Genomic DNA, 25532 nt, shown 5'->3' on the forward strand with positions numbered 1-25532 from the left:
ATTAAAATCATATTAGCAATTCTGAGCGATATCTGCATACAGGCAATCCAATAAGAACGTTGAAATTTTGAATGTCATCTCTCTATATATTGCGCTGCTTTTTACTTGGAGTAAAACTATTGGATTGAAGGGTTAAAATGTATTGTTGTTATTTGGAGAAATCAATGAACTCGTGATTTTATATGTTTTAAAAGACGGTCATGCGCACAGAAAAAAGACAGTGCTGATTATTTTTCTGGAGACGGAGCACTGATGACCCATCCGAGCCAATTGATAAAGCCCAGCCAGTGGATACTCTAGCAGAACGTGGAAGAACGTTCACCATTGTAACCAAGCTAACCACAGGAACAACATCAAGAAGCACAATCAATTCCCCATTTAAATCTTTCGTGTAAGGTATGCCATGTGAAAGCATGAAGTAAATCCCCTGATCTCTTTTGAACATGGACTAGGTATTTCTGATGGAGCGCAATGAGCAAAGATTTAATAAGCTACTCCTGCCGATGATTCAGCTTAAAGAAGTAAAAGCTTCACAAACAAAAGCAGCTCGCTACCACAGCCAATATTAAATGTACTTGGTGGCACATTACCATTTGCACTGGCTCAAAAGTGGTCTCGGCAGACGTTGTTCCCTACGTAAAGCTGAAAGCGCCAAAGAGCATTTCCATTGAGAAAAAAAAATATTTCTTGATGTTAAACATAGAGAGCCTGCCTTTTAGAAGTTCTCCCTCTAAACACCTTGTGCAGCCTCCCGACAGACTAACAAAAAGCGCCTTTTCACCAACTCAATTTATAATACGCCCCTCAAAACTCACAACCGAATAACAATCCATCCGTATATTTGATTTCCAAGATCCATTCAAGGCAACTTGGGTCTTCGCAAGCAAATAATTTCAGGGAAGAAACTCAGTTTAGTCAACTACTGGTGCATTTAGCACACCACTTGCTTTTGCTTGTCAGGGTGGCAGAGTGGTCTAAGGCGCCAGACTCAAGGACATGTGTCTTTCCAGCTGGCTTGGGTGTTCTGGTCTCCAAATGGAGGCGTGGGTTCAAATCCCACTCCTGACAGCTTCTGTTTTTACCTCTCTTGAATTGTTCCAGTGCTAGCTGACAGTGAATGACTGAAATATAAAAGCAGCAGAAGAAAGCAAGCAACTCAGTGCAATTTGTGAGTATTCTGCACTGTTAAAATGCACAGGTTTTCATACTTTTTGGAATTCGTAGCTCAAGAAGTGACTCCTGTTTCATTTTCTATTCACCAACTCGATTTGCATTCCGCCCCTCACACCTCAATCTATACTAATCAAAATACAAAATAATAATCAGTATTAACCAGAAACAGCAGAAAAACTGGTCACAATTGTGATTATGTCGCTTCTCTGCTTCAGCAAGGTCAATAAAGGACTCTCTGAAAGTAGTAAAGCACTAAAGCACTGCAAAACTGAATTCAAAATCATATTAGGAATTCTGAGTGGTGCCTGCTTACATGCAATCTAATACGGATGTTGTCTTTAAATAAGAAATCTCTATGTTTTCCTGCCTTTTCCCTGGAGTGAAACTATTGGATTGAAGGAATTCTTATGACAGGTTTACAAGGTGCCGTTGATATTTGGATAAGTCTATGAACTCGTGATTTTTATATACTTTAAATAACGGCCATACACACAGAATAAAATGACAGTACTGATGATTTTTCCTGAGATGAAGCACAGCTTATCTTTCCAAGACTGCTTATAAAGGCAAGCCAGTGGATACTTCAGCAGAACATGGAAAAACGTTCAGCTTTGTAACCAACAAATTCCCCATTTAGATCTGACATGTGAGGTATGCTTTGTGATTGCTTGAAGTGAAACCCACAATCTCTTTTGAACTTAGACAAGTTATTTCTGATGGAGCGCTATGCGGAAAGACATAATCAGCTCTACCCCTGAGGTTGACTCGACTTGAAAATGCAGAACATTAACATTTCACAGAAAAAAGGAGCACAACCGACATTAAAATTGAGGGCGCACTGTGATTTGCACTGACTCAAAAGTGATCTTGGTAGACAAACTTCCCTGCTGAAGGTGGAAACGATAATTTGTGTTGAGAAGAAGAAACACTTTTTTCTCCCTGCTTTGATGTTAAGCTGATAAAGTAGCTTTTAACACATTGCTCCATTTGGTGGTTGTAACACAAAAACTCCTAGCAGCAGTGGGATTCAAGCCCACACCCCAAAAGAGACTGGAGCCTTAATCCAGCACCTTAGACCACTCGGCCACGCTACCCGCTGTGCACTGTCTCTTTGTCTCATTACTTGCCCGGAGGAAGCCGGGTGGGTTTTGCTCTTGTCGCCCGAATTAGTGGCGTTATGACCGTGGAACTGACTGCACCTGCTTTTTCTGAGATGCTTCCCCTCTCATGGCGAGATCTCGACTTCTTTAACACCTCTGGATAAAGATCTTCTGTGGAGCAGGTTTCAGACCTCTGCGTACAGCACCCTTGATGTCATTTTATTTTTACAGCAGCCGCATCCGGAAAGTTGTGTCTTTTACGTTTTATTTGAACAACAAAACTACATACAATACAAACAAGAGCGCATATAACGTATCAAGAAAATCGTCAGGGGCACATGCTATAATACAATGACACTTTATGAAAAACGATTACACAAGGTAAATAAAGATAAGGTCCGCACAGCTCGTTCTTACATTTCGAAAGAGTCCGTAAATACCCCTTTACGTCTATTTTGAACTGTTCAAACGTAGGACTCTTCCCAGACCATTTCACTTTATACCACATTCCTAAACGAGGATGCTTCTCCTGTTTTAGAACTATTTTGGGCGGTATGGCTTATACAACACACCCACAGTATTCTGATGGTGGACTGCAGATCTGTGCTATAGTTCAGTCGAATTCAAAGGATCCAGCAATCTTACTGGATTTGACTGGGATTCTGAAATGTCTCTTGCAAAAGTATTCGGGTTTGCTTGAACCTTTGATAAAAAAAGTGATCTGATCTGAAACTACCCAGCTTACAATCTCTGAGGTAGTTGTCACTAAACTCGGACGTGATGTGGCACACATGTGCCGTGTGCCTTTACTTTTGTAAAAAACTGGTATCGGGAAAAGTTTCTTAATATTTCTTTTGATTAGCATGCAATAAAATGTGATCATTACCTATGGAATTTCCCGCCAGCGTGGAGCTTGAATTCACAACCTTGAGACTCAGTGTTCAAGAGTCACAGAAGAGGTCAGCCTGGTCTTCAGTTTGCCAACGATAAGCTCCGGCAGTGCTCCTCTGTAAAGCAGATTGTTCGGATCGGTTATGTGGGACGGCACTTCGATACTAAGATCGTTTGCAGCACACGCATGGTTTCCCCCTTCACGCAAAAAACATAGACGAAGGAAACTCTCTTGTCTTGGGCTGCTGACTCCCGGATTTAAAGCGCTCTGGGTGCCAGCTATGTCTCTAACAAGCACACTATAAAGACAGGAATTACACTTTGCTCACGTCACGCATGGAATGGCGAGGCTACTTGTTCCAATATTATCTAGTCTCACCTCATATGGTGCCGATTCCTGGTTTTCATTTAAGAAAGAGCACTGCAAACACCGTTAACAGTGCAAAACGTGTGATGAAAGAAGTCTTTTCCCCCCTTTGTCTAAAGCAGAACACAGCGGAGTCATGCCGAGGGTTGTGAGATCAAGATTTCAGTGGAGCACTGTCGTCTACGTCTTTAGCTACATGAGTTGGACATCCTCTTGTACACGGAAAGCAGATTGAGATCCTCTGACATGAAAAGTGCCAGATAAAAGCCATTTCTCATCCTTTCTCTTAGTGGTGGAGCTATCGCATGTAAATGAGGAAACTTGCAAGGCGAGCAGGCTCGGTCCACACCGAATGCAGATGTCTCAGAGCAGTTGAGACGTGTCCATGTGGCTGTCAAAGGACAGCACTTTGCCGGCGCCGTGGCTTAGTTGGCTAAAGCGCCTGTCTAGTAAACAGCAGATCCTGGGTCCGATTCCCAGTGGTGCCTTTCTTCCTGTCTTACTGTACAGAATTTATCCTTACGGGCAAATCCCATGCCTTTTAATTCAGGTGAATGCAAGTGTTCGTTTCCTTTCTGGAACAACTTGTTTTGAAAGAAATCTATACAGCTTGAGAAAGATGACACACAAATCTTGCTTATCAGTGAAGAAGAGGTGCTCCCAGCAGGCCAGCTAATACCAGCAAGTTTTTTTTCACCCTGACCCAGAGAATGGAGAAAAGCGAGGCGCCTGTGGCTCTGCAGTGTAATCAGTTCGGGAGTTCGGCGGTTAGCTGAAAGAGTGGTAAATGGAGCTCGCCCCAGCCCGTCCTTATTCTTTTAAAGAGGATAAAAAATTAACTTCGCCGCCACTACTACCAGCTTTAAAAGACTGCCATGGGCACGGAAAAAAACACACCACAGATCACTTTTCTGGAACCGAAGCAGAGATTCCTTTACGAACCAACTGATAAAGCTCAGCCAGTGAATACTGTTAACAGAATGTGAAAGCACGATCAACTTTGTAACTGCAACCACAGGAAAAACAGCAAGAAGCAGGCTCCCATTCCCCATTTAAATCTGTCGTGCGAGGCATGCTTTTTGGCACGCATGAAGTAAATCCCACGATCGCTTTTGAACTTGGACAAAGTACTTCCAAAGGAGCGCTATGCGCAAAGATTTAACAAGCTCAACCCCCGCCGATGATTTGGTGTGAAGAAGCAGAACATTCAAGTTTCACAGACAGAAGCAGCACGCCAGCACAGCCAACATTAAAACGGAGGGCACACTACGATTTGCATTGACACAAAAGTGATCTGGGCAGACGTCGTTCCCTGCATAACGCAAAAAGTGGCAAAGCGCTTTTGGGTTGAGAGGACGCAAGAAGGTTTTTGTTTTGTGCCTTGATGTCAAGCTGAGAAAGTATCTTTAAACACTTTGCTTAGTTTCTCGAGAGACTGCCAAAAAGCAGTTCCCTCCCTTTTGTCTGAAGCCAGCTGAAAGGGGGTCTTGACAGAAGCACCTGGCAGCAGTGGGATTCGAACCCACGCCCCCGAAGAGACTGGAGCCTTAATCCAGCGCCTTAGACCGCTCGGCCACGCTAACCGCTGTGTGCTGTCTCTTTGTCTCATTACTTGCCCGGAGGAAGCCGGGTGGGTTTTGCTCTTGTCGCCCGACTTAGTGGCGTTATGACCGTGGAACCGACTGCACCTGCTTTTTCTGAGATGCTTCCCCTCTCATGGCGAGATCTCGACTTCTTTAACACCTCTGGATAAAGATCTTCTGTGGAGCAGGTTTCAGACCTCTGCGTACAGCACCCTTGATGTCATTTTATTTTTACAGCAGCCGCATCCGGAAAGTTGTGTCTTTTACGTTTTATTTGAACAACAAAACTACATACAATACAAACAAGAGCACATATAACGTATCAAGAAAATCGTCAGGGGCACATGCTATAATACAATTACACTTTATGAAAAACGATTACACAAGGTAAATAAAGATAAGGTCCGCACAGCTTGTTCTTACATTTCGAAAGAGTCCGTAAATACCCCTTGACGTCTATTTTGAACTGTTCAAACGTAGGACTCTTCCCAGACCATTTCACTTTATACCACATTCCTAAACGAGGATGCTTCTCCTGTTTTAGAACTATTTTGGGCGGTATGGCTTATACAGCACACCCACAGTATTCTAATGGTGGACTGCAGATCTGTGCTATAGTTCAGTCGAATTCAAAGGATCCAGCAATCGTACTGGATTTGACTGGGATTCTGAAATGTCTCTTGCAAAAGTATTCGGGTTTGCTTGAACCTTTGATACAAAAAGTGATCTGATCTGAAACTACCCAGCTTACAATCTCTGAGGTAGTTGTCACTAAACTCGGACGTGATGTGGCACACATGTGCCGTGTGCCTTTACTTTTGTAAAAAACTTGTATCGGGAAAAGTTTCTTAATATTTCTTTTGATTAGCATGCAAGAAAATGTGATCATTACCTATGGAATTTCCCGCCAGCATGGAGCTTGAATTCACAACCTTGAGACTCAGTGTTCAAGAGTCACAGAAGAGGTCAGCCTGGTCTTCAGTTTGCCAACGATAAGCTCCGGCAGTGCTCCTCTGTAAAGCAGATTGTTCGGATCGGTTATGTGGGACGGCACTTCGATACTAAGATCGTTTGCAGCACACGCATGGTTTCCCCCTTCACGCAAAAAACATAGACGAAGGAAGCTCTATTGTCTTGAGCTGCTGACTCCCGGATTTAAAGCGCTCTGGGTGCCAGCTAAGTCTCTAACAAGCACACTATAAAGACAGGAATTACACTTTGCGCACGTCACGCATGGAATGGCGAGGCTACTTGATCCAATACTATCTAGTCTCACCTCATATGGTGCCGATTCCTGGTTTTCATTTAAGAAAGAGCACTGCAAACACCGTAAACAGTGCAAAACGTGTGATGAAAGAAGTCTTTTCCCCCCTTTGTCTAAAGCAGAACACAGAGGAGTCATGCCGAGGGTTGTGAGATCAAGATTTCAGTGGAGCACTGTCGTCTACGTCTTTAGCTACATGAGTTGGACATCCTCTTGTACACGGAAAGCAGATTGAGATCCTCTGACATGAAAAGTGCCAGATAAAAGCCATTTCTCATCCTTTCTCTTAGTGGTGGAGCTATCGCATGTAAATGAGGAAACTTGCAAGGCGAGCTTGCTCGGTGCACACCGAATGCAGATGTCTCAGAGCAGTTGAGACGTGTCCATGTGGCTGTCAAAGGACAGCACTTTGCCGTCGCCGTGGCTTAGTTGGCTAAAGCGCCTGTCTAGTAAACAGGAGATCCTGGGTCCGATTCCCAGCGGTGCCTTTCTTCCTGTCTTACTGTACAGAATTTATCCTTACGGGCAAATCCCATGCCTTTTAATTCAGGTGAATGCAAGTGTTCGTTTCCTTTCTGGAACAACTTGTTTTGAAAGAAATCTATACAGCTTGAGAAAGATGAAACACAAATCTTGCTTATCAGTGAAGAAGAGGTGCTCCCAGCAGGCCAGCTAATACCAGCAAGTTTTTTTTCACCCTGACCCAGAGAATGGAGAAAAGCGAGGCGCCTGTGGCTCTGCAGTGTAATCAGTTCGGGAGTTCGGCGGTTAGCTGAAAGAGTGGTAAATGGAGCTCGCCCCAGCCCGTCCTTATTCTTTTAAAGAGGATAAAAAATTAACTTCGCCGCCACTACTACCAGCTTTAAAAGACTGCCATGGGCACGGAAAAAAACACACCACAGATGACTTTTCTGGAACCGAAGCAGAGATTCCTTTACGAACCAACTGATAAAGCTCAGCCAGTGAATACTGTTAACAGAATGTGAAAGCACGATCAACTTTGTAACTGCAACCACAGGAAAAACAGCAAGAAGCAGGCTCCATTCCCCATTTAAATCTGTCGTGCGAGGCATGCTTTTTGGCACGCATGAAGTAAATCCCACGATCGCTTTTGAACTTGGACAAAGTACTTCCAACGGAGCGCTATGCGCAAAGATTTAACAAGCTCAACCCCTGCCGATGATTTGGTGTGAAGAAGCAGAACATTCAAGTTTCACAGACAGAAGCAGCACGCCAGCACAGCCAACATTAAAACGGAGGGCACACTACGATTTGCATTGACACAAAAGTGATCTGGGCAGACGTCGTTCCCTGCATAACGCAAAAAGTGGCAAAGCGCTTTTGGGTTGAGAGGACGCAAGAAGGTTTTTGTTTTGTGCCTTGATGTCAAGCTGAGAAAGTATCTTTAAACACTTTGCTTAGTTTCTCGAGAGACTGCCAAAAAGCAGTTCCCTCCCTTTCGTCTGAAGCCAGCTGAAAGGGGATCTCGACAGAAGCACCTGGCAGCAGTGGGATTCAAACCCACGCCCCCAAAGAGACTGGAGCCTTAATCCAGCGCCTTAGACCGCTCGGCCACGCTACCCGCTGTGCGTTGTCTCTTTGTCTCATTACTTGCCCGGAGGAAGCCGGGTGGGTTTTGCTCTTGTCGCCCGACTTAGTGGCGTTATGACCGTGGAACCGACTGCACCTGCTTTTTCTGAGATGCTTCCCCTCTCATGGCGAGATCTCGACTTCTTTAACACCTCTGGATAAAGATCTTCTGTGGAGCAGGTTTCAGACCTCTGCGTACAGCACCCTTGATGTCATTTTATTTTTACAGCAGCCGCATCCGGAAAGTTGTGTCTTTTACGTTTTATTTGAACAACAAAACTACATACAATACAAACAAGAGCACATATAACGTATCAAGAAAATCGTCAGGGGCACATGCTATAATACAATTACACTTTATGAAAAACGATTACACAAGGTAAATAAAGATAAGGTCCGCACTGCTTGTTCTTACATTTCGAAAGAGTCCGTAAATACCCCTTGACGTCTATTTTGAACTGTTCAAACGTAGGACTCTTCCCAGACCATTTCACTTTATACCACATTCCTAAACGAGGATGCTTCTCCTGTTTTAGAACTATTTTGGGCGGTATGGCTTATACAGCACACCCACAGTATTCTAATGGTGGACTGCAGATCTGTGCTATAGTTCAGTCGAATTCAAAGGATCCAGCAATCGTACTGGATTTGACTGGGATTCTGAAATGTCTCTTGCAAAAGTATTCGGGTTTGCTTGAACCTCTGATACAAAAAGTGATCTGATCTGAAAATACCCAGCTTACAATCTCTGAGGTAGTTGTCACTAAACTCTGACGTGATGTGGCACACATGTGCCGTGTGCCTTTACTTTTGTAAAAAACTGGTATCGGGAAAAGTTTCTTAATATTTCTTTTGATTAGCATGCAAGAAAATGTGATCATTACCTATGGAATTTCCCGCCAGGGTGGAGCTTGAATTCACAACCTTGAGACTCAGTGTTCAAGAGTCACAGAAGAGGTCAGCCTGGTCTTCAGTTTGCCAACGATAAGCTCCGGCAGTGCTCCTCTGTAAAGCAGATTGTTCGGATCGGTTATGTGGGACGACACTTCGATACTAAGATCGTTTGCAGCACACGCATGGTTTCCCCCTTCACGCAAAAAACATAGACGAAGGAAGCTCTATTGTCTTGAGCTGCTGACTCCCGGATTTAAAGCGCTCTGGGTGCCAGCTAAGTCTCTAACAAGCACACTATAAAGACAAGAATTACACTTTGCGCACGTCACGCATGGAATGGCGAGGCTACTTGATCCAATATTATCTAGTCTCACCTCATATGGTGCCGATTCCTGGTTTTCATTTAAGAAAGAGCACTGCAAACACCGTAAACAGTGCAAAACGTGTGATGAAAGAAGTCTTTTCCCCCCTTTGTCTAAAGCAGAACACAGAAGAGTCATGCCGAGGGTTGTGAGATCAAGATTTCAGTGGAGCACTGTCGTCTACGTCTTTAGCTACATGAGTTGGACATCCTCTTGTACACGGAAAGCAGATTGAGATCCTCTGACATGAAAAGTGCCAGATAAAAGCCATTTCTCATCCTTTCTCTTAGTGGTGGAGCTATCGCATGTAAATGAGGAAACTTGCAAGGCGAGCAGGCTCGGTGCACACCGAATGCAGATGTCTCAGAGCAGTTGAGACGTGTCCATGTGGCTGTCAAAGGACAGCACTTTGCCGGCGCCGTGGCTTAGTTGGCTAAAGCGCCTGTCTAGTAAACAGCAGATCCTGGGTCCGATTCCCAGCGGTGCCTTTCTTCCTGTCTTACTGTACAGAATTTATCCTTACGGGCAAATCCCATGCCTTTTAATTCAGGTGAATGCAAGTGTTCGTTTCCTTTCTGGAACAACTTGTTTTGAAAGAAATCTATACAGCTTGAGAAAGATGAAACACAAATCTTCCTTATCAGTGAAGAAGAGGTGCTCCCAGCAGGCCAGCTAATACCAGCAAGTTTTTTTTCACCCTGACCCAGAGAATGGAGAAAAGCGAGGCGCCTGTGGCTCTGCAGTGTAATCAGTTCGGGAGTTCGGCGGTTAGCTGAAAGAGTGGTAAATGGAGCTCGCCCCAGCCCGTCCTTATTCTTTTAAAGAGGATAAAAAATTAACTTCGCCGCCACTACTACCAGCTTTAAAAGACTGCCATGGGCACGGAAAAAAACACACCACAGATGACTTTTCTGGAACCGAAGCAGAGATTCCTTTACGAACCAACTGATAAAGCTCAGCCAGTGAATACTGTTAACAGAATGTGAAAGCACGATCAACTTTGTAACTGCAACCACAGGAAAAACAGCAAGAAGCAGGCTCCATTCCCCATTTAAATCTGTCGTGCGAGGCATGCTTTTTGGCACGCATGAAGTAAATCCCACGATCGCTTTTGAACTTGGACAAAGTACTTCCAAAGGAGCGCTATGCGCAAAGATTTAACAAGCTCAACCCCCGCCGATGATTTGGTGTGAAGAAGCAGAACATTCAAGTTTCACAGACAGAAGCAGCACGCCAGCACAGCCAACATTAAAACGGAGGGCACACTACGATTTGCATTGACACAAAAGTGATCTGGGCAGACGTCGTTCCCTGCATAACGCAAAAAGTGGCAAAGCGCTTTTGGGTTGAGAGGACGCAAGAAGATTTTTGTTTTGTGCCTTGATGTCAAGCTGAGAAAGTATCTTTAAACACTTTGCTTAGTTTCTCGAGAGACTGCCAAAAAGCAGTTCCCTCCCTTTTGTCTGAAGCCAGCTGAAAAGGGGTCTTAACAGAAGCACCTGGCAGCGGTGGGATTCGAACCCACGCCCCCGAAGAGACTGGAGCCTTAATCCAGCGCCTTAGACCACTCTGCCACGCTACCCACTGTGTGTTGTCTCTTTGTCTCATTACTTGCCCGGAGGAAGCCGGGTGGGTTTTGCTCTTGTCAACCCGACTTAGTGGCGTTATGACCGTGGAACCGACTGCACCTGCTTTTTCTGAGATGCTTCCCCTCTCATGGTGAGATCTCGACTTCTTTAACACCTCTGGATAAAGATCTTCTGTGGAGCAGGTTTCAGACCTCTGCGTACAGCACCCTTGATGTCATTTTATTTTTACAGCAGCCGCATCCGGAAAGTTGTGTCTTTTACGTTTTATTTGAACAACAAAACTACATACAATACAAACAAGAGCACATATAACGTATCAAGAAAATCGTCAGGGGCACATGCTATAATACAATTACACTTTATGAAAAACGATTACACAAGGTAAATAAAGATAAGGTCCGCACAGCTTGTTCTTACATTTCGAAAGAGTCCGTAAATACCCCTTGACGTCTATTTTGAACTGTTCAAACGTAGGACTCTTCCCAGACCATTTCACTTTATACCACATTCCTAAACGAGGATGCTTCTCCTGTTTTAGAACTATTTTGGGCGGTATGGCTTATACAGCACACCCACAGTATTCTAATGGTGGACTGCAGATCTGTGCTATAGTTCAGTCGAATTCAAAGGATCCACCAATCGTACTGGATTTGACTGGGATTCTGAAATGTCTCTTGCAAAAGTATTCGGGTTTGCTTGAACCTTTGATACAAAAAGTGATCTGATCTGAAACTACCCAGCTTACAATCTCTGAGGTAGTTGTCACTCAACTCGGACGTGATGTGGCACACATGTGCCGTGTGCCTTTACTTTTGTAAAAAACTGGTATCGGGAAAAGTTTCTTAATATTTCTTTTGATTAGCATGCAAGAAAATGTGATCATTACCTATGGAATTTCCCGCCAGCGTGGAGCTTGAATTCACAACCTTGAGACTCAGTGTTCAAGAGTCACAGAAGAGGTCAGCCTGGTCTTCAGTTTGCCAACGATAAGCTCCGGCAGTGCTCCTCTGTAAAGCAGATTGTTCGGATCAGTTATGTGGGACGGCACTTCGATACTAAGATCGTTTGCAGCACACGCATGGTTTCCCCCTTCACGCAAAAAACATAGACGAAGGAAACTCTCTTGTCTTGGGCTGCTGACTCCCGGATTTAAAGCGCTCTGGGTGCCAGCTATGTCTCTAACAAGCACACTATAAAGACAGGAATTACACTTTGCTCACGTCACGCATGGAATGGCGAGGCTATTTGATCCAATATTATCTAGTCTCACCTCATATGGTGCCGATTCCTGGTTTTCATTTAAGAAAGAGCACTGCAAACACCGTAAACAGTTCAAAACGTGTGATGAAAGAAGTCTTTTCCCCCCTTTGTCTAAAACAGAACACAGCGGAGTCATGCCGAGGGTTGTGAGATCAAGATTTCAGTGGAGCACTGTCGTCTACGTCTTTAGCTACATGAGTTGGACATCCTCTTGTACACGGAAAGCAGATTGAGATCCTCTGACATGAAAAGTGCCAGATAAAAGCCATTTATCATCCTTTCTCTTAGTGGTGGAGCTATCGCATGTAAATGAGGAAACTTGCAAGGCTAGCAGGCTCGGTGCACACCGAATGCAGATGTCTCAGAGCAGTTGAGACGTGTCCATGTGGCTGTCAAAGGACAGCACAATGCCGGCGCCGTGGCTTAGTTGGCTAAAGCGCCTGTCTAGTAAACAGGATATCCTGGGTCCGATTCCCAGCGGTGCCTTTCTTCCTGTCTTACTGTACAGAATTTATCCTTACGGGCAAATCCCATGCCTTTTAATTCAGGTGAATGCAAGTGTTCGTTTCCTTTCTGGAACAACTTGTTTTGAAAGAAATCTATACAGCTTGAGAAAGATGAAACACAAATCTTGCTTATCAGTGAAGAAGAGGTGCTCCCAGCAGGCCAGCTAATACCGGTAAGTTTTTTTTCACCCTGACCCAGAGAATGGAGAAAAGCGAGGCGCCTGTGTCTCTGCAGTGTAGTCAGTTCGGGAGTTCGGCGGTTAGCTGAAAGAGTGGTAAATGGAGCTCGCCCCAGCCCGTCCTTATTCTTTTAAAGAGGATAAAAAATTAACTTCGCCGCCACTACTACCAGCTTTAAAAGACTGCCATGGGCACGGAAAAAAACACACCACAGATGACTTTTCTGGAACCGAAGCAGAGATTCCTTTACGAACCAACTGATAAAGCTCAGCCAGTGAATACTGTTAACAGAATGTGAAAGCACGATCAACTTTGTAACTGCAACCACAGGAAAAACAGCAAGAAGCAGGCTCCATTCCCCATTTAAATCTGTCGTGCGAGGCATGCTTTTTGGCACGCATGAAGTAAATCCCACGATCGCTTTTGAACTTGGACAAAGTACTTCCAAAGGAGCGCTATGCGCAAAGATTTAACAAGCTCAACCCCCGCCGATGATTTGGTGTGAAGAAGCAGAACATTCAAGTTTCACAGACAGAAGCAGCACGCCAGCACAGCCAACATTAAAACGGAGGGCACACTACGATTTGCATTGACACAAAAGTGATCTGGGCAGACGTCGTTCCCTGCATAACGCAAAAAGTGGCAAAGCGCTTTTGGGTTGAGAGGACGCAAGAAGGTTTTTGTTTTGTGCCTTGATGTCAAGCTGAGAAAGTATCTTTAAACACTTTGCTTAGTTTCTCGAGAGACTGCCAAAAAGCAGTTCCCTCCCTTTCGTCTGAAGCCAGCTGAAAGGGGGTCTCAACAGAAGCACCTGGCAGCGGTGGGATTCGAACCCACGCCCCCGAAGAGACTGGAGCCTTAATCCAGCGCCTTAGACCGCTCGGCCACGCTACCCGCTGTGGGTTGCTTCTTTGTCTCATTACTTGCCCGGAGAAAGCCGGGTGGGTTTTGCTCTTGTCGCCCGACTTAGTGGCGTTATGACCGTGGAACCGACTGCACCTGCTTTTTCTGAGATGCTTCCCCTCTCATGGCGAGATCTCGACTTCTTTAACACCTCTGGATAAAGATCTTCTGTGGAGCAGGTTTCAGACCTCTGCGTACAGCACCCTTGATGTCATTTTATTTTTACAGCAGCCGCATCCGGAAAGTTGTGTCTTTTACGTTTTATTTGAACAACAAAACTACATACAATACAAACAAGAGCACATATAACGTATCAAGAAAATCGTCAGGGGCACATGCTATAATACAATTACACTTTATGAAAAACGATTACACAAGGTAAATAAAGATAAGGTCCGCACAGCTTGTTCTTACATTTCGAAAGAGTCCGTAAATACCCCTTGACGTCTATTTTGAACTGTTCAAACGTAGGACTCTTCCCAGACCATTTCACTTTATACCACATTCCTAAACGAGGATGCTTCTCCTGTTTTAGAACTATTTTGGGCGGTATGGCTTATACAGCACACCCACAGTATTCTAATGGTGGACTGCAGATCTGTGCTATAGTTCAGTCGAATTCAAAGGATCCAGCAATCGTACTGGATTTGACTGGGATTCTGAAATGTCTCTTGCAAAAGTATTCGGGTTTGCTTGAACCTTTGATACAAAAAGTGATCTGATCTGAAACTACCCAGCTTACAATCTCTGAGGTAGTTGTCACTAAACTCGGACGTGATGTGGCACACATGTGCCGTGTGCCTTTACTTTTGTAAAAAACTGGTATCGGGAAAGGTTTCTTAATATTTCTTTTGATTAGCATGCAAGAAAATGTGATCATTACCTATGGAATTTCCCGCCAGCGTGGAGCTTGAATTCACAACCTTGAGACTCAGTGTTCAAGAGTCACAGAAGAGGTCAGCCTGGTCTTCAGTTTGCCAACGATAAGCTCCGGCAGTGCTCCTCTGTAAAGCAGATTGTTCGGATCGGTTATGTGGGAGGGCACTTCGATACTAAGATCGTTTGCAGCACACGCATGGTTTCCCCCTTCACGCAAAAAACATAGACGAAGGAAGCTCTATTGTCTTGGGCTGCTGACTCCCGGATTTAAAGCGCTCTGGGTGCCAGCTTAGTCTCTAACAAGCACACTATAAAGACAGGAATTACACTTTGCGCATGTCACGCATGGAATGGCGAGGCTACTTGATCCAATATTATCTAGTCTCACCTCATATGGTGCCGATTCCTGGTTTTCATTTAAGAAAGAGCACTGCAAACACCATAAACAGTGCAAAACGTGTGATGAAAGAAGTCTTTTCCCCCCTTTGTCTAAAGCAGAACACAGCGGAGTCATGCCGAGGGTTGTGAGATCAAGATTTCAGTGGAGCACTGTCGTCTACGTCTTTAGCTACATGAGTTGGACATCCTCTTGTACACGGAAAGCAGATTGAGATCCTCTGACATGAAAAGTGCCAGATAAAAGCCATTTCTCATCCTTTCTCTTAGTGGTGGAGCTATCGCATGTAAATGAGGAAACTTGCAAGGCAAGCAGGCTCGGTGCACACCGAATGCAGATGTCTCAGAGCAGTTGAGACGTGTCCATGTGGCTGTCAAAGGACAGCACTTTGCCGGCGCCGTGGCTTAGTTGGCTAAAGCGCCTGTCTAGTAAACAGGAGATCCTGGGTCCGATTCCCAGCGGTGCCTTTCTTCCTGTCTTACTGTACAGAATTTATCCTTACGGGCAAATCCCATGCCTTTTAATTCAGGTGAATGCAAGTGTTCGTTTCCTTTCTGGAACAACTTGTTTTGAAAGAAATCTATACAGCTTGAGAAAGATGAAACACAAATCTTGCTTATCAGTGAAGAAGAGGTGCTCCCAGCAGGCCAGCTAATACCAGCAAGTTTTTTTTCACCCTGACCCAGAGAATGGAGAAAAGCGAGGCGCCTGTGGCTCTGCAGTGTAATCAGTTCGGAAGTTCGGCGGTTAGCTGAAAGAGTGGTAAATGGAGCTCGCCCCAGCCCGTCCTTATTCTTTTAAAGAGGATAAAAAATTAACTTCGCCGCCACTACTACCTGCTTTAAAAGACTGCCATGGGCACGGAAAAAAACACACCACAGATGACTTTTCTGGAACCGAAGCAGAGATTCCTTTACGAACCAACTGATAAAGCTCAGCCAGTGAATACTGTTAACAGAATGTGAAAGGACGATCAACTTTGTAACTGCAACCACAGGAAAAACAGCAAGAAGCAGGCTCCATTCCCCATTTAAATCTGTCGTGCGAGGCATGCTTTTTGGCACGCATGAAGTAAATCCCACGATCGCTTTTGAACTTGGACAAAGTACTTCCAAAGGAGCGCTATGCGCAAAGATTTAACAAGCTCAACCCCCACCGATGATTTGGTGTGAAGAAGCAGAACATTCAAGTTTCACAGACAGAAGCAGCACGCCAGCACAGCCAACATTAAAACGGAGGGCACACTACGATTTGCATTGACACAAAAGTGATCTGGGCAGACGTCGTTCCCTGCATAACGCAAAAAGTGGCAAAGCGCTTTTGGGTTGAGAGGACGCAAGAAGGTTTTTGTTTTGTGCCTTGATGTCAAGCTGAGAAAGTATCTTTAAACACTTTGCTTAATTTCTCGAGAGACTGCCAAAAAGCAGTTCCCTCTTTTTCATCTGAAGCCAGCTGAAAGGGGGTCTTGACAGAAGCACCTGGCAGCAGTGGGATTCGAACCCACGCCCCCGAAGAGACTGGAGCCTTAATCCAGCGCCTTAGACCGCTCGGCCACGCTACCCACTGTGTGTTGTTTCTTTGTCTCATTACTTGCCCGGAGGAAGCCGGGTGGGTTTTGCTCTTGTCGCCCGACTTAGTGGCGTTATGACCGTGGAACCGACTGCACCTGCTTTTTCTGAGATGCTTCCCCTTTCATGGCGAGATCTCGAGTTCTTTAACACCTCTGGATAAAGATCTTCTGTGGAGCAGGTTTCAGACCTCTGCGTACAGCACCCTTGATGTCATTTTATTGTTACAGCAGCCGCATCCGGAAAGTTGTGTCTTTTACGTTTTATTTGAACAACAAAACTACATACAATACAAACAAGAGCACATATAACGTATCAAGAAAATCGTCAGGGGCACATGCTATAATACAATTACACTTTATGAAAAACGATTACACAAGGTAAATAAAGATAAGGTCCGCACAGCTTGTTCTTACATTTCGAAAGAGTCCGTAAATACCCCTTGACGTCTATTTTGAACTGTTCAAACGTAGGACTCTTCCCAGACCATTTCACTTTATACCACATTCCTAAACGAGGATGCTTCTCCTGTTTTAGAACTATTTTGGGCGGTATGGCTTATACAGCACACCCACAGTATTCTAATGGTGGACTGCAGATCCGTGCTATAGTTCAGTCGAATTCAAAGGATCCAGCAATCGTACTGGATTTGACTGGGATTCTGAAATGTCTCTTGCAAAAGTATTCGGGTTTGCTTGAACCTTTGATACAAAAAGTGATCTGATCTGAAACTACCCAGCTTACAATCTCTGAGGTAGTTGTCACTCAACTCGGACGTGATGTGGCACACATGTGCCGTGTGCCTTTACTTTTGTAAAAAACTGGTATCGGGAAAAGTTTCTTAATATTTCTTTTGATTAGCATGCAAGAAAATGTGATCATTACCTATGGAATTTCCCGCCAGCGTGGAGCTTGAATTCACAACCTTGAGACTCAGTGTTCAAGAGTCACAGAAGAGGTCGGCCTGGTCTTCAGTTTGCCAACGATAAGCTCTGGCAGTGCTCCTCTGTAAAGCAGATTGTTCGGATCGGTTATGTGGGACGGCACTTCGATACTAAGATCGTTTGCAGCACACGCATGGTTTCCCCCTTCACGCAAAAAACATAGACGAAGGAAACTCTCTTGTCTTGGGCTGCTGACTCCCGGATTTAAAGCGCTCTGGGTGCCAGCTATGTCTCTAACAAGCACACTATAAAGACAGGAATTACACTTTGCTCACGTCACGCATGGAATGGCGAGGCTACTTGTTCCAATATTATCTAGTCTCACCTCATATGGTGCCGATTCCTGGTTTTCATTTAAGAAAGAGCACTGCAAACACCGTAAACAGTGCAAAACGTGTGATGAAAGAAGTCTTTTCCCCCCTTTGTCTAAAGCGGAACACAGCGGAGTCATGCCGAGGGTTGTGAGATCAAGATTTCAGTGGAGCACTGTCGTCTACGTCTTTAGCTACATGAGTTGGACATCCTCTTGTACAGGGAAAGCAGATTGAGATCCTCTGACATGAAAAGTGACAGATAAAAGCCATTTCTCATCCTTTCTCTTAGTGGTGGAACTATCGTATGTAAATGAGGCAACTTGCAAGGCGAGCAGGCTCGGTGCACACCGAACGCAGATGTCTCAGAGCAGTAGAGACGTGTCCAAGTGGCTGTCAAAGGACAGCACTTTGCCGGCGCCGTGGCTTAGTTGGCTAAAGCGCCTGTCTAGTAAACAGGAGATCCTGGGTCCGATTCCCAGCGGTGCCTTTCTTCCTGTCTTACTGTACAGAATTTATCCTTATGGGCAAATCCCATGCCTTTTAATTCAGGTGAATGCAAGTGTCCGTTTCCTTTCTGGAACAACTTGTTTTGAAAGAAATCTATACAGCTTGCGAAAGATGAAACACAAATCTTGCTTATCAGTGAAGAAGAGGTACTCCCAGCAGGCCAGCTAATACCAGCAAAAAATTTTTTCACCCTAACCCAGAGAATGGAGAAAAGCGAGGCGCCTGTGGCTCTGCAGTGTAATCAGTTCGCGAGTTTGGCGGTTAGCTGAAAGAGTGGTAAATGGAGCTTGCCCCAGCCCGTCCTTATTCTTTTAAAGAGGATAAAAAATTAACTTCGCCGCCATTACTACCAGCTTTAAAAGACTGCCATGGGCACGGAAAAAAACACACTACAGATGACTTTTCTGGAACCGAAGCAGAGATTCCTTTACGAACCAACTGATAAAGCTCAGCCAGTGAATACTGTTAACAGAATGTGAAAGCACGATCAACTTTGTAACTGCAACCACAGGAAAAACAGCAAGAAGCAGGCTCCATTCCCCATTTAAATCTGTCGTGCGAGGCATGCTTTTTGCACGCATGAAGTAAATCCCACGATTGCTTTTGAACTTGGACAAAGTACTTCCAAAGGAGCGCTATGCGCAAAGATTTAACAAGCTCAACCCCCGCCGACGATTTGGTGTGAAGAAGCAGAACATTCAAGTTTCACAGACAGAAGCAGCACGCCAGCACAGCCAACATTAAAACGGAGGGCACACTACGATTTGCATTGACACAAAAGTGATCTGGGCAGACATCGTTCCCTACATAACGCTATCATTAAATGCTATCATTAACTGTGGCTGAAAAGCTGATCAACATATTTGTATTCTCTCGAATTGACTACTGCAATGCTCTGCTCCCTGGGGTATCTAAATCTACTCTGAACAAGCTGCAGTATGTCCAAAATTCAGCAGCCAGAATCCTGACCAGATCTAGTGCAAGTGTTCACATTACTCCTATCCTGGAGTCCTTGCACTGGCTTCCGGTCAAATTCCGCGTAGACTTTAAAATCCTCATGCTCACCTACAAGGCTTTACATGGCTTGGCACCTCAATACCTGTCTGAACTTTTATCGCCCTACTCCCCACCTCGCAACCTCCGCTCTTCAAATTCTGCCCTCCTTACTGTCCCCCAAGCCCATCTACATTGTATGGGCGACAGGGCCTTCTCCTGCTATGCCCCCAAGCTCTGGAACTCCTTGCCCAAGGATATTAGAGAGTCACCTTCTCTAAACTCCTTCAAATCCAGACTCAAAACCCTCCTTTTCAGAAAAGCCTTTACTTAACTGGTTCCATTCTTCACCCCTCTGCTCTTCTTAATATCATCTTCCACGGTCTCCTCTATTGTTATTGTTGTATTGTTGTAATTATAATTGTGTCCTGTCTTGTGAAATTTTCTTATTTATTGTTGTAGTCTTCTTATTTATTGTTATTGTCATCCTGTAAAGCGCTTTGAGAAGCCACCTTTAAAGGCGCTATATAAAATAAAGTTTATTATTATTATTATTATTATTATAACGCAAAAAGTGACAAAGCGCTTTTGGGTTGAGAGGACGCAAGAAGGTTTTTGTTTTGTGCCTTGATGACAAGCTGAGAAAGTATCTTTAAACACTTTGCTTAGTTTCTCGAGAGACTGCCAAAAAGCAGTTCCCTCCCTTTCGTCTGAAGCCAGCTGAAAGGGGGTCTCGACGGAAGCACCTGGCAGCGGTGGGATTTGAACCCACGCCCCCGAAAAGACTGGAGCCTTAATCCAGCGCCTTAGACCGCTCGGCCACGCTACCCGCTGTGCACTGTCTCTTTGTCTCATTACTTGCCCGGAGGAAGCCGGGTGGGTTTTGCTCTTGTCGCCCGAATTAGTGGCGTTATGACCGTGGAACCGACTGCACCTGCTTTTTCTGAGATGCTTCCCCTCTCATGGCGAGATCTCGACTTCTTTAACACCTCTGGATAAAGATCTTCTGTGGAGCAGGTTTCAGACCTCTGCGTACAGCACCCTTGATGTCATTTTATTTTTACAGCAGCCGCATCCGGAAAGTTGTGTCTTTTACGTTTTATTTGAACAACAAAACTACATACAATACAAACAAGAGCACATATAACGTATCAAGAAAATCATTAAGGGCACATGCTATAATACAATTACACTTTATGAAAAATGATTACACAAAGGTATTCGGGTTTGCTTGAACCTTTAAAAAAAAGTGATCTGAAACTACCCAGCTTACAATCTCTGAGGTAGTTGTCACTAAACTCGGACGTGATGTGCCACACATGTGCCATGTGCCTTTACTTTTGTAAAAAACTGGTATCGGGAAAATTAAATTCGAAACCCAAAACAGTAACATATTTAAGAGTAAATGCCTCCTAATAGCTAGCAAGCGCTCCTAGTTAGTAAAGTTGTTTGTGTCCCAGCCTGTCACGCGGGAAACCGGGGTTTGATTACCGACGGGGAGACAGCTAGTTTTTTTATGATCAGATTCCAGTCTTTAATGCTCTGTGTGAGAGTTTACGTAACTTTTCTTTTTCTCACATTTTCTGACGACTATTCCGAAGGAGCGCCCTATCAACTCCTAATACTTTTCAAAAATCTGCCTGCATGTTTGATTAGTTTTGTTTTACTTAGAAAAAGTTCAATATTGATCATAACTAAAGAAAATTATGATCAGAAACAAAAACAAAATGTTGAAGATGCAACTCGATCTTGAATCAGAGCTGGGTGACATGGGCTTCTGTTCTGATATGGTTGTACGAGAAACAGGAGGAATCTCTTCTCTCCTATGGAACATGAGCTGAATCAGGAATGAGACATGTCATATATCAACGCATGACCTACATCGTAAAACTAAAATAAAAACTAACATTAAGTTATCAGAGACATCCATTTATATACAAACAACAGACAGACAAAGCAATAATTCTACATTAACTTGTCCTGCACTGATCAGACTAATTGAAATGGTCTGATTCAGAGCCTGTGCAGCTCGTGCTAATACAACAACGACAGTATTGAACCCTCAGCACCATACTGACTACTGAGCACAAGTTCAGCTGCTCTCCAGCTTTGTTACGCACGTTTTTTTATTGCAAATGGAGCTGATCTCCAGACAGTACAGTGTTAGTCAGCAGCCTCTACTAGTAATACATCGCCCCTGTCCAAAATCTCTAGGTAAAAAAACACATTTTATACATTTGTCTGTTTAAAGATATAATCTCTTTAAAAAAAGACAAAGGGTTTGTGTGTCAATTGTTTCGAATTAATTTCGAATGCAAAGAAAAGTAGTTTTCTTCCAAGAAATCACACATTTGTCGCATCCTCCATACTATACTTCTCTCTTGTAGTAGTAAAGTATTTTGATTTAAACTGAACAATATATTAAATGTTTCATCTATACACTTACGATTAACATAGGCAGCCTTGAACGGATTGCGGAAATCAAATATACAGATGGATTCAGAGTGTGCTTTCCAACTTTTGTGTAACATTTTCCTTTGATAGGTCGGAGTTGTTTTTAAAATCTGGATTAAATAAAAAGGAGTGACGTCAGTGTAAAACAGCTTTCCTTCACGGGGAACAACGGTTGTGTTCCATATTTCTAATTATTTTGGTTTCAAGATAGCAATTTAGTATGAAACATAAAAGCCAGCTGGATAAATCTGTTACACCTCATTTACAATGGTCTTTCAACTAATAGCCCGTGCAGGGATCAAACCCCAGCTGTTGGTACGAGTTGCGTAAGGCTCTGCAACATGCAGATGAGAAACTAACCTCCGCTTCTTCATTATATACACAGTGAGCTATATATGCGGGCTTACTGCCCCCTACGGGCTCTGTATTTGATTGCCGTACAAGACCGGCCATGGAGAAATGAAGTGAAGAGGGTGTGTTCATTTAAAGGCTCAGCGTCCCTGGGAGGTCTCAAACCACCACCCTTTTGGTTAACAACCGAACCACAAAGACTCATGTACAGCTTAACACTTCTCCGTCTCAGTGAAAGTGATACACTCCATAAAATTTCTGGAGAATCATTTGTCAATTTCCCTACGGGATTAATAAAGTATTTTCTATCTATCTTAAAGGAAAATCGCCAACAGTGGCAGATATCTATTGGAGTTTTTTCATTCTATACTGCGATTTCTGAAGGGTACCCTGTGAAAAAACGAATTTTGATGAGAAGGGATGGACATATAAGGTCAGCAGGCTTGGGGAATTGGACCTTATGGTGAAGGCTGTGGGCTCAGCATCAGCAGAACCTGATCAGTATCGGTTGACTCCGATATACTTTGACAACTTAACTTCTGGATTTAGAGACATTTACCTAAGTGTCGGTATACTAAGATGTTTTGCTAACGAGGAAGGAGGGACAAAGTAAATTGGCAGAATGTGTGCTATATTGTTGACTACAAGTCCTCACATGCCAGAGGGTCATTATTAAAAAAAACGTTACAGTAAAATCTCTTGTACTTCACGATTATGAGTGTCTGTTACATTGTGTCTCACACCTCCGTCTCAGAATTGTGAGACGAGTTTGTAATCAGGAGGGAGGGCAATAGCAATTAAGCAGAAATTGCATTCATCTTTTCCCAATGCATTCTCACATGCCATTTTCTCACATGCCATGCTCAGAGGGTCATATTTTTAAAATGGTACCGTAAAATGTCCTGAAGTTCAGGATTTTGACAGTCTGTTATATTGTGTCTCACACCTTGATGTCAGAAATATGAGACGATTCTAAAATCAGGAGGGAGAGCCCTAGCAATATAGCAAACATTGCATTTACCATTTGACAATGTATTCTCTCATGCCATGTTCAGAGAGTTGTATTAAAAAAACGGTACAGTAAAATGTCCTGAAGTTCCATTGTCTCTCACACATCTGTGTCAGAATTTTTAGACATTTTTATAACCAGGAGGTAGGTTCACAGCAATAAGCAGAAAGTGCGATCATCCTCTGCTCATCCTCAGTTAACCATATATTCTCATATGCCATGTTCTAAATGTCCCATTTAAAACTGCTATATTAAAATTTCTTGCAAAATGCAAGAGTTTGAGACTTTTTATGATCAGAAGGCAAGGTCGTGGAAAATATGCAGGAAGTTCCAGTGAATTTACGTTTTGCCTTTGTCTTATTTACTCGTGGTATAACATGCCAGTTTGTTTTATTGTGAGTTGTGTTTCTGAAATGTGTTTCATACAAAAATGCAATTTGGACAGTCTCTACTTACATATTCCATTTTACTGAGGATATGTACAGTAATACATCTGGATAAGTATTTTTAAAAATGACTGTAGAGAGCCATCTACAGGCGAAAGATGACATAACATCACAGCAGCAGCATTTAAAATGGAATGAGAAACGCGAAGCAGCAGCTGGTGAATAAGAAGCCAACTCCAGCCTCGTTAATGCAATAGCATTAGGTGAGGTGGAAAAATATTTCTTACTCTGAATCTTAACATTTTTATAGGAGGTGTTCTAGGACTTCTTGCCTCAGAAAAAAAAAACTGCCAGTACATCACTTATTTTTACTCCATCAATAGCAGCAGTGTTATCAGTACTGAGCCCTAAATGTAGGTCCTGTCATCATATAAAAAGTCGAAAGTATCGACTGCATTCAACTGATAAAATGTATCTTCTATGAGAGTTATATCTTTATCCAAAATAAATCGGAAACAAATTTGCACATTTTTTGGGGGGGGATCCTGAAGACTGAGACTCAAAACTTTTTTTTCCCTTCTTTCCAGGATGAGGAATTATTCAGATGCAAACATTGTCCCAAAATCAATGTACTTTCCTATCGCTGTTGCTTCTTCAAATCCTTCATCTGAACGTTGATATTGAAATATGATATCGTACAAATTGTGGTTTTCTTTTTAATGCAAATTTTATGCTTCAAATTAAATAAATGTTATTTATTATGAATATGCCAGAACTTTTTCAGTACTTAAGAGGGTTCTGCCATTTTAGATGTTATGCTGTTCCTGTCTGATTTATCAAATGTGTCATTTAAATCTCCCATCATTTCTATATCAGTCTGAAGGCCTTGCAGTAAAGATTGCAATTCATCCAAAAATGCCAGGTTTCCCACTTGTGATAACAAGGAAGGAAATGTACAAGGAAATTAATGTACATTTTCCCCCCAAATCAACAAAGTTAAAATCAAATACCTCCCTCATCTGCAGGTGGAGAGAATTATATCAGAATAAATACAGGTTTAAAAGTCAGGAGCATTGATAGTCCTATTTTAAAATGACACTAAAATGCTCACAATATATTAAAAAAGCACTGTAAAATGCAAAAATAATTAAAAAAATATTAAAACAAGGTAAAAAGTTAAAAGTTAAAAAGAAATAATACACAGTTATAAAGCTCAAGAATTATCAATGGGAAATTACAATGGGTTGATTGTGTTTCATATGATTTAAAAACATAAAATGTTTTTAAAAAATCCCCTTACAATATGCTAAAAATGGCAAGAATACTTCAAACTGGTGTGTAATTTTTTTTTTAAAAATAAAACAAGTTAAAAATAAATACTAAATGGGTTTAAAATTCAGGAATGTGATTGGTCAGATGCTTATGATGAGTGATGCTGGTGTTTTGTGCGCTTTAGCGAATTCAAAAAAATATTCGATTTAAAAACGGCAAGAGCTCGTATGAAAAAAAAGTTAGTAAGTCTCTTTGTTATAACAGCTGCGCCAGAACTATTCAGATACATCAGAAAAGTACCTGAACTTGACTGGTTTATATTCAGTTATGTGCATTGGGAACGAAAGGGAGACTTACATGGATTTTATTAGGTTTTAGGTTTTTATTGTCCGAGTTGCCCATTTGACAGATAGATATGTCCTAATTCAGGAATTGAGAGAATATTTATTGGGATGGGAACCACTGGTTTTAGCTAGAGATTTTAATTGCCTTTTAGAAAGAGAAGGCAGAATGAGGTGTGAGAGACGGGTCCAATTTGATAAATCATCAATATTATTGCAAACGGTATGTAAAGATTTTAAACTGAAAGATGCCTTCAAACTTCATATTCAGGGGAGGGCAGGTTTCACATGGCACAAGTCTAATGGGACCCAAGCCTCACACATAGATTTTGTTTTGATACGTGATTTTACTTGCACAACCCCTGTTTTTTTTTTTCTCTGACCATTGTCTACTCTCATGTACACTTTCTATTCCAAAGGCCATTACTGTGGGGAAGGGTGTGTGGAAGCTGAAT

The 25532-nt window shown here is 43.0% G+C and overlaps 9 non-coding genes across 9 annotated transcripts; 3 read left to right on the forward strand and 6 right to left on the reverse strand.

Moving 5' to 3' along the window:
• Positions 1 to 955: 955 nt before the first annotated feature.
• trnal-caa (transfer RNA leucine (anticodon CAA)) lies at positions 956 to 1068 on the forward strand. Its single transcript has 2 exons — positions 956 to 993; positions 1023 to 1068. It is a non-coding gene; the product is annotated as a tRNA-Leu (tRNA).
• Positions 1069 to 5032: 3964 nt separating this feature from the next.
• On the reverse strand, positions 5033 to 5115 carry trnal-aag (transfer RNA leucine (anticodon AAG)). Its single transcript has one exon. It is a non-coding gene; the product is annotated as a tRNA-Leu (tRNA).
• A 2763-nt stretch (positions 5116 to 7878) lies between these two features.
• trnal-aag (transfer RNA leucine (anticodon AAG)) lies at positions 7879 to 7960 on the reverse strand. Its single transcript has one exon. It is a non-coding gene; the product is annotated as a tRNA-Leu (tRNA).
• Positions 7961 to 10724: 2764 nt separating this feature from the next.
• Positions 10725 to 10806, reverse strand: trnal-aag (transfer RNA leucine (anticodon AAG)). Its single transcript has one exon. It is a non-coding gene; the product is annotated as a tRNA-Leu (tRNA).
• A 2765-nt stretch (positions 10807 to 13571) lies between these two features.
• trnal-aag (transfer RNA leucine (anticodon AAG)) lies at positions 13572 to 13653 on the reverse strand. The gene has a single exon. It is a non-coding gene; the product is annotated as a tRNA-Leu (tRNA).
• A 1678-nt stretch (positions 13654 to 15331) lies between these two features.
• On the forward strand, positions 15332 to 15405 carry trnat-agu (transfer RNA threonine (anticodon AGU)). Its single transcript has one exon. It is a non-coding gene; the product is annotated as a tRNA-Thr (tRNA).
• Positions 15406 to 16417: 1012 nt separating this feature from the next.
• On the reverse strand, positions 16418 to 16499 carry trnal-aag (transfer RNA leucine (anticodon AAG)). The gene has a single exon. It is a non-coding gene; the product is annotated as a tRNA-Leu (tRNA).
• Positions 16500 to 18177: 1678 nt separating this feature from the next.
• Positions 18178 to 18251, forward strand: trnat-agu (transfer RNA threonine (anticodon AGU)). The gene has a single exon. It is a non-coding gene; the product is annotated as a tRNA-Thr (tRNA).
• A 1760-nt stretch (positions 18252 to 20011) lies between these two features.
• trnal-aag (transfer RNA leucine (anticodon AAG)) lies at positions 20012 to 20093 on the reverse strand. Its single transcript has one exon. It is a non-coding gene; the product is annotated as a tRNA-Leu (tRNA).
• Positions 20094 to 25532: the final 5439 nt, after the last annotated feature.

This window comes from Lepisosteus platostomus, chromosome 5 (genome assembly GCF_059453375.1).
Source record: "Lepisosteus platostomus isolate fLepPlt1 chromosome 5, fLepPlt1.hap1, whole genome shotgun sequence".
Classification (NCBI taxonomy): domain Eukaryota; kingdom Metazoa; phylum Chordata; class Actinopteri; order Semionotiformes; family Lepisosteidae; genus Lepisosteus; species Lepisosteus platostomus.